We start from the raw sequence: 8,065 nt of genomic DNA, 5'->3' as shown, positions 1-8,065 counted from the left end.
GAGAGGAAGAGCGAGAGAGGGAGAGAGAGAGGGAGAGAGGGAGGAAGAGAGAGGAAGAGCGAGAGAGAGAGAGAGCGAGAAAGGAAGAGAGAGAAGAGGTGAAAGAGAAGGGGGAGACAGTCACAGACCTAGAATGTTCTCTATAATTTATTCGTACACATCATGTAGTTGCTATGACACCGATATTTTAACACACTACCTACAGTTTACCCGTTAAACGATATCTAACTAATATGATCACAATGCGCAAGGGGCCACGTCACCAGCAATGAGAGGCTCGCGTTCGGTTACCGCCCGTAGGGACAGCGGGAGAGTTTGCTTCAAATTTAAGCGAAACGTTAACCCGTGGGGATGTTATTCACTGTATAACGTCGATCACAGAAACCGTCGGGGAAGAGGCATTCATGTGCCCACATGTCTCCATTGTTCAGCAACGACCCCCAGACATCACAAGGAGACATCCTCCACTTTACCGGTTAAGGGTTAACACATGAGGAGTATTTGATGGCTGTGGGCCCTCATGATGTTCAGAAGCATGAGGAAATCTCATTGAAACCTATCGAATTTTGAGTGGCCGTGAGGAGGTTAGTGAAGGGGGGGGGGTGGTCTAGGTTACAAGCTCAGAATAGCGCATGTCTGTTCAAAACAGATGAGGAATTTCTTTAGCGGGAGAGTGGTGAATCTATGAAATTCATTGCTACAGGCGGTTGTGGAGGACGAGTCATTGGGTATTTCTAAAGCGGAGGTTGATCGGTTCTCCATTAGTCAGGGCGTCAAAGGTTACAAGGAGAAGGCAGGAGAGTGGTGTTGAGGGGGATAATAAATTAGCCATGATGGAGTGGTGGAGCAGACTCGATGGGCCGAATTGCCTCATTCTGCTCCTACGTCATATGATGTTACGGATTTATGGTCCTTACCCGTCAGTGTATGAGACTCACCCCAACCCCTTTTTGGGATGGCCATTGTCAATCCACAAGATACGCCTGGCCAATATTCCACCAGAGCAGACTTGACAAACGGAGAGAGGACACAGCCACCACTATTACATCATTACGGTCAGGTCGAGGGAGATTGCGCACAGGTCCATCGCTGCCGATGATCACTGTGTACACACAATGGACACCTGTTCAAACCGAACCATGTCAGATCACTGAGAACCAGGGCTCATGGGTTAAGGGTAAAAGATGAAATGTTTAAGGGAACATGAGAGGCAACTTCACTCAGAGGGCGGTGCTAGCTGCCAGCGGAAGTGGTGTTTGTGGGTTCGATTTCAATGTTTGAGAAGTTTGGATAGAAACTTTGATGGGATGGTATGGAGGACTATGGTCCGCGTGCAGGTCGATGGGAGTAGGCAGGATAACAATTCGGCATGGACTAGATGGGCCGAAGGGCCCGTCTCTACGCTGTAATGCTCGACGACTCTGTGACTTCTAAGCGAGGCTATAATCGAGTCTTTTCCCCTTCCACAATTATCCGTCGATCTCGATTAATATACTGTATAGATGGCGGTAATGTATCAAATCACCAGCCCCACGTTTCCCCACCCCGCCCGACACAATCAAGAGAGCGAACGGCTCCCATCCATTTTATCGAATCAGAGTCATAGAACTGCAGCACCGAAACAGGCCATTCAGCCCGTCTAGCCCGTGCTTAGTCCTAATGACCTGAACTGGGACCATCGCCCCTCACAGCCCTACCATCTATGTACCTATCCAAACGCGGAAAGGCTGAAATCGAGCTGGCGTGCACCACCGGCGCTGGAAGCTCATTCACACTCTCACGACCATCTAGATTCTTGTTTTAAAGAGAACTTGTTACCTCTGACATTCCGATAAGATTACCACCCCGAAAGAACAGTCAGCCAAAGAAAAAGAGGGACTTCAGCAGATTGTAGTTATACCGAGAAAGGATTTTAAGGTGCCCGGAGTGATTAAAAACCGTGACGGGAGGTGTCAAAGTCAAAATGGCTAAGGTGTATTTGATGTTCACGATCAGCGAACGAATCACAATGCAATTGGCGGCGCTTCGCCACTTGCAAACAGCACAGTATTTGCAAATTTAGCTTGTAAATCGGCAAATACTTACCTTCCGCCGGCATTCGCAATGGGAAGACATTCAGAGGACTCGCGACCTCACAAACGCTATTGTACCAGGATATGAACAACTCGGCTCCTGTCTGGCATATAAGGACTTGCTCGGTTCAGTCACCACTTGCTTGGTAAATGTCCAAAGGACAGCATTGTAAACTGTATATTGCCTGGATTGCACAATCCGACTACAGGGAAACTGGGAAGTACTCAAGCGCGGACCATATGTATAAAAATGCACGTTAGCTTTAATGCACTGTTGTTCCGTATGTTGTACTGTATATACTTAACGTATTTAAACAAAACTTTAATGTGCGGAAATCGGAAGTTAACAATTACACTAAATATATAAAGAATAATGTATGAATCTTTGTATGCACTCAATTTTGTGCAATTTCTAATATTTTTGGAAAGTAATATTTGAGTTGTACAGGGTTTAAAACGACAATCGAACAATATCAGACATTCCCCAATTGTTCTGAATATTAATATGTTTAGATTAACACACACGCAACGTTGGAGGAACTCAGCAGGGCAGGGAACATCTATGGAGAGGAATAAAGAGTCGACTTTTCAGGCTAAGACCATTCATCAGCAAGCATTGTTGTGGGTGGCAGGGTGCATATGTCTCTTCCAAAACAGGTGTAAGATGCTCCTTCCCTCTGCTTGCCTGCAGGTCACCGTTGGATAAGGTGCAGCACCTGCTCAGCCCTCCCCCCCTCGATCAGGGTCACGGGAGCAGGTGGTGGATGGTCATATGAGCAGCTGGTGCAGATCACAAGTCCTGGTTATGACAGGCAGACAATCTCTGAGGAGTATTGATAATGGCTGGGGTCACCCGTCTCGTAAAGACACTGCCCAGAAGGCGGCAATGGCAAACCACTTCTGTAGTAAAATTTGGCAAGAACGATCATGGTCATGGACAGAGCACGATTGCTCACGTCATAGAACACGGCTCATCGTGATGGTGACGAGACGCTGCCTGACCTGCTGAGTTCCTCCTGCATTCTGTGTGTGTTGCTCTGGATTTCCAGCATCTGCAGAATCTTCTGTGATTATGTTGAGTTGTACAGGGTTTTAAACGATAATCGAACAATATCAGACATTCCCGAGTTGTAATTGTTCTGAAATGTTAATATGTTTACTACTTTTTGTACCAAGAGTGGAGATACGTTTTTCATTATCTACCTCACATTACATCATAATGTTTGGAGTTTCATAGAATTCGGCCAAATTCACTCCAGTCTTTTCTGATAATCTGCCTTAAATAGATTCTTTATTGGTTTATATTCTCACTATTGCTTTATCATTAAATATTTAATTTCACTGTTTGTCTTTTCCTGGGATTATTGTGTAAATCTAATTGAAAAGCTGGTCTGCACTCAGCCAAGTACTGAGATTATTTTGTTCTCCCTCTTTGGCCTGTCTACTGTCGGTGGTCCATGATTCAGCTCCGGACGGTAATATAGCAATGAACATGTGTACGTGTGCCAAATAAAGCCAAACATTACTCTTAAATACTGTTGAGGGCTTCAAAGGGTGGGGTGGACGGAGGATCTTTTTTTCCCCCTTTTCCAGGGTTGAAATGCCTAATACCAAAGGGCGTGCATTTAAAGCGAGAGGGGGGATTTTCAAAGGGGATGTGAGGGGTAGGTTTTTCACTCAGATGTAAAGAGGTGTAAGGGGTAGGTTTTTCACTCAGAGGGTGGTGGGTGCCCAGAATGAGCTGCTTGAGGTGGTGGTAGAGGCAGATGTATTACGGACTTTTATTATGGTAAAGGCGGATGTATTAGGGACTTCTATGTTTAGATAGACATAGAAACATAGAAAATAGGTGCAGGAGTAGGCCATTCAGCCCTTCGAGCCTGCACCGCCATTTATTATGATCATGGCTGATCATCCAACTCAGAACCCCACCCCAGCCTTCCCTCCATACCCCCAATCCCTCTAGCCACAAGGGCCATATCTAACTCCCTCTTAAACATAGCCAATGAACTGGCCTCAACTGTTTCCTGTGGCAGAGAATTCCACAGATTCACCACTCTGTGTGTGAAGAAGTTTTTCCTAATCTCAGTCCTAAAAGGCTTCCCCTCTATCCTCAAACTGTGGCCCCTCGTTCTGGACACATGAATGTGAGTAAAATGGAGGGATATGGACATTGTGTAGGCAGACAGATTATTTAGTTGGCCATTTGATGACTAATTTAATTGTTTCAGCACAACATTGTGGGCAGAAGTGCCTGTTCTTGTGCTGTACTGTTGTGTCCGAGAGCAGGATATTTTTCTGGGTAAGCAGTCTAGGACCAAAGGTGACAAATGAGGAGTTGACCAATTAGGACTGAAATGAAACACAATGTCTTTTGACAGAGGGCATTGAAACGGAGGGCTAGTCATTGAACCTGAGGGTCACAATGGGGCACTGGGAACGGACCCAGATGCGAGACACAGACAGTGAAGTACAAGGAACAGGACTTGACTAGGGTAAGGACATGACAGGATTCAGACCAGGAGCAGGGATAAGAATGCAGACTTGGGCTAAGGAAAGCGGGACCAGGACTGGAAACCATGGACTAGGAGACAAGGCTTCGACTCCGAGCCCAAGATTGGACAAGGACCCAGAACCTGGGTCTTGCCTCGGGCTTGGACCCCAGAACCAGGCAAGGACATGACATGGCTTCAGGACAGGACATGGCTGGGGGTTAGAGGGCTGGGCTTGGAGACAGGCTGGGGTCTTTGCTCTTGAGGCTTGAGTCTTGGGTCATGAGCTTGGCTGCAGGCAGGGGCCTTCAGGCTTGGGTTCTTGGAGCTCGGCTGCGGGATCCTCGAGGCTTGGGTTCTTGGAGCTCAGAGACAGACTGAGAACTGACATCAACATAGAGCCGGAACTTATCCTTCCACAAGCCGGGACTCATCTTTAACATGACACTAGCACGAGACAGGACAGAACCTAAACATAGAGCTGGGACTTATCCTAAGACAAGCCGGGACTCAATAGACAATAGGTGCAGGAGTAGACCATTCGGCCCTTCAAGCCAGCACCACCATTCACTGTGATCATGGCTGATCATCCACAATCAGTATCCAGTTCCTGCCTTATCCCCATAACCTTTGATTCTGCGATCTTCAAGAGCTCTATCCATCTCTTTCTTGAAAGCATCCAGAGACTTGGCCTCCACAGCCTTCTGGGGCAGAGCATTCCATATGTCCACCACTCTCTAGGTGAAAAAGTTTTTCCTCATCTGTTCTAAATGGCCTACCCCTAATTCTTAAACTGTGACCTCTGGTTCTGGACTCACCCATCAGCAGGAACATGCTTCCTGCCTCCAGTGTGTCTAATCCCTTAATAATCTTCTTTGTTTCAATAAGATCCCCTCTCAGCCTTCTAAATTCTAGAGTATACAAGCCCAGTCACTCCAATCTTTTGACATATGACAGTCCTGCCATCCTGGGAACTAACCTTATGAACCTACGCTACACTCCCTCAATAGCAAGAATGTCCTTCCTCAAATTTAGAGACCAAAACTGCACACAATACTCCAGGTGTGGTCTCACCAGGGCCCTGTACAACTGCAGAAGGACCTCTTTGCTCTTATACTCAATTCCCCTTGTTATGAAGGCCAGCATGCCATTAGCTTTCTTCACTGCCTGCTGTACCTGCATGCTTACTTTCAGTGACTGATGTACAAGAACACCTAGATCTCATTGTGCTTCCCCTTTTCCTAGCTTGACTCCATTTAGATAATAACCTGCCTTCCTGTTCTTACCACAAAGTGGATAACCTCACATTTATCCACACCTGCCATGCATCTGCCCACCCACCCAGCCTGTCCAAGTCACCCTGCATTCTCATAACATCCTCCTCACATTTCACACTGCCACCCAGCTTTGTGTCATCGGCAAATTTGCTAATGTTACTTTTACTTCCCTCATCTAAATCATTAATATATATTGTAAACAGCTGCGGTCCCAGCACTGAACCCTGCGGTACCCCACTGGTCACCGCCTGCCATTCCGAAAGGGACCCATAATTTGCTACTCTGTTTTCTGTCAGCCAGCCAATTTTCAATCCATGTCAGTACTCTGCCCTCAATACCATGTGCTATGATTTTGCCCACTAATCCCCTATGTGGGACTTTATCAAAGGCTTTCTGAAAGTCCAGGTACACTACATCCACTGGCTCTCCCTTGTCCATTTTCATAGTTACATCCTCAAAATTTTCCATAAGATTAGTCAAGCACAATTTCCCCTTCGTAAATCCATGCTGACTTAGATTGATCCTGTTAGACTGATCTGGTTGCTATCCAGATGTGTCGTAATTTCATCTTTTATAATTGACTCCAGCATTTTTCCCCACCACCGATGTTTGGCTAACCCCTCTATAATTCCCTGTTTTCTCTCTTCCTCCCTTCTTGGAGAGAGGGACAACATTAGCCACCCTCCAATCCACAGGAACTGATCCTGAATCTATAGAACATTGGAAAATGATTACCAATGCATCCACGATTTCTAAAGCCACCTCCTTAAGTACCCTGGGATGCAGACCATCAGGTCCCAGGGACTTATCAGCCTTCAGACCCAACAGTCTATTCAACACCATTTCCTGCCTAATATAAATTTCCTTCAGTTCATCCATTACCCTAGGTCCTTTGGCCACCATTATAGCTGGGAGATGGTTTGTGTCTTCCCTAGTGAAGACAGATCCAAAGTACCTGTTCAACTCGTCTGCCATTTCCTTGTTCCTCATAATAAATTCACCCGTTTCTGTCTTCAAGGGCCCAATTTTGGTCTCAACTATTTTTTTTCCTTTTCACATACCTAAAGAAGCTTTTACTATCCTCCTTTATATTCTTGGCTAGTTTACCTTCATAACTCATTTTTTCTCCGTGCCTTGCCTTTTTAGTTACCTTCTGTTGCTCTTTAAAAGTTTCCCAATCCTCCGGCTTCCCACTCGTCTTTGCTATGTTATACTTCTCTTATTTTTATACTGTCCATTACTTCCCTTGTCAGCCACGGCCTCCCCTTACTCCCCTTAGGAACTTTCTTCCTCTTTGGAATGAACCGATCCTACACCTTCCGCATTATTCCCAGAAACACTTGCCATTGCTGTTCCACTGTCATCCCTGCTAGGGTATTGTTCCATTGAACTTTGGCCAGCTCCTCCCTCATAGCACCATAGTTCCCTTTGTTCAACTGTAATACTGACACTTCCAAGTTTCTCTTCTCCCTCTCAAATTGTGGATTAAAACTTATCATATTATGGTCACTACCTCCTAATGGCTCCTTTACCTCGAGGTCCCTGATCAAATCCAGTTCATTGCACAACACTAAATCTAGAATTGCGTTCTCTCTGGTAGGCTCCAGTACAAGCTGTTCTAAGAATCCATCTCGCAGGGACTCCACAAACTCCCTTTCTTGGAGGCCAGCGCCACCCTGATTCCTCCAGTCTACCTGCATGTTGAAATCCCCCATCACAACTGTAGCATTACCTTTGTGACATGCCAATTTTAATTCTTGTTCAACTTACACCCTACATCCAGACTACTGTTTGGGGGCCTGTAGATAACTCCCATTAGGGTCTTTCTACCCTTAGAATTTCTCAGTTCTATCCATACTGACTCTACGTCTCCTGATTCTATGTCCCCCCTCGCAAGGGACTGAATATCATTCCTCACCAACAGAGCCACCCCACCCCCTCTGCCCATCAGTCTGTCCTTTCGATAGGACGTATATCCTTGAATATTCATTTCCCAGGCCCTGTCCACTTGAAGCCATGTCTGTTATTCCCAGAACATCATATTTACCAATTTCCAACTGAGCCTCAAGCCCATCCACTTTATTTCTTATACTCCGTGCATTCATATACAATACTTTTAATTCATTACTCCCCTCACCTCCCATATCAATTCCTATTTCACTTGGCCATACTGTACGATCCCTTCTTGAGCTTTCTGCTCTGTTGATTCTGCTGTCTTTCTTAA

The sequence above is a fragment of the Mobula hypostoma genome, chromosome 1 (genome assembly GCF_963921235.1).
Source record: "Mobula hypostoma chromosome 1, sMobHyp1.1, whole genome shotgun sequence".
Taxonomy (NCBI): domain Eukaryota; kingdom Metazoa; phylum Chordata; class Chondrichthyes; order Myliobatiformes; family Myliobatidae; genus Mobula; species Mobula hypostoma.
The sequence above is the reverse complement of the archived record's forward strand: the minus strand, read 5'-3'. Positions refer to the sequence as shown.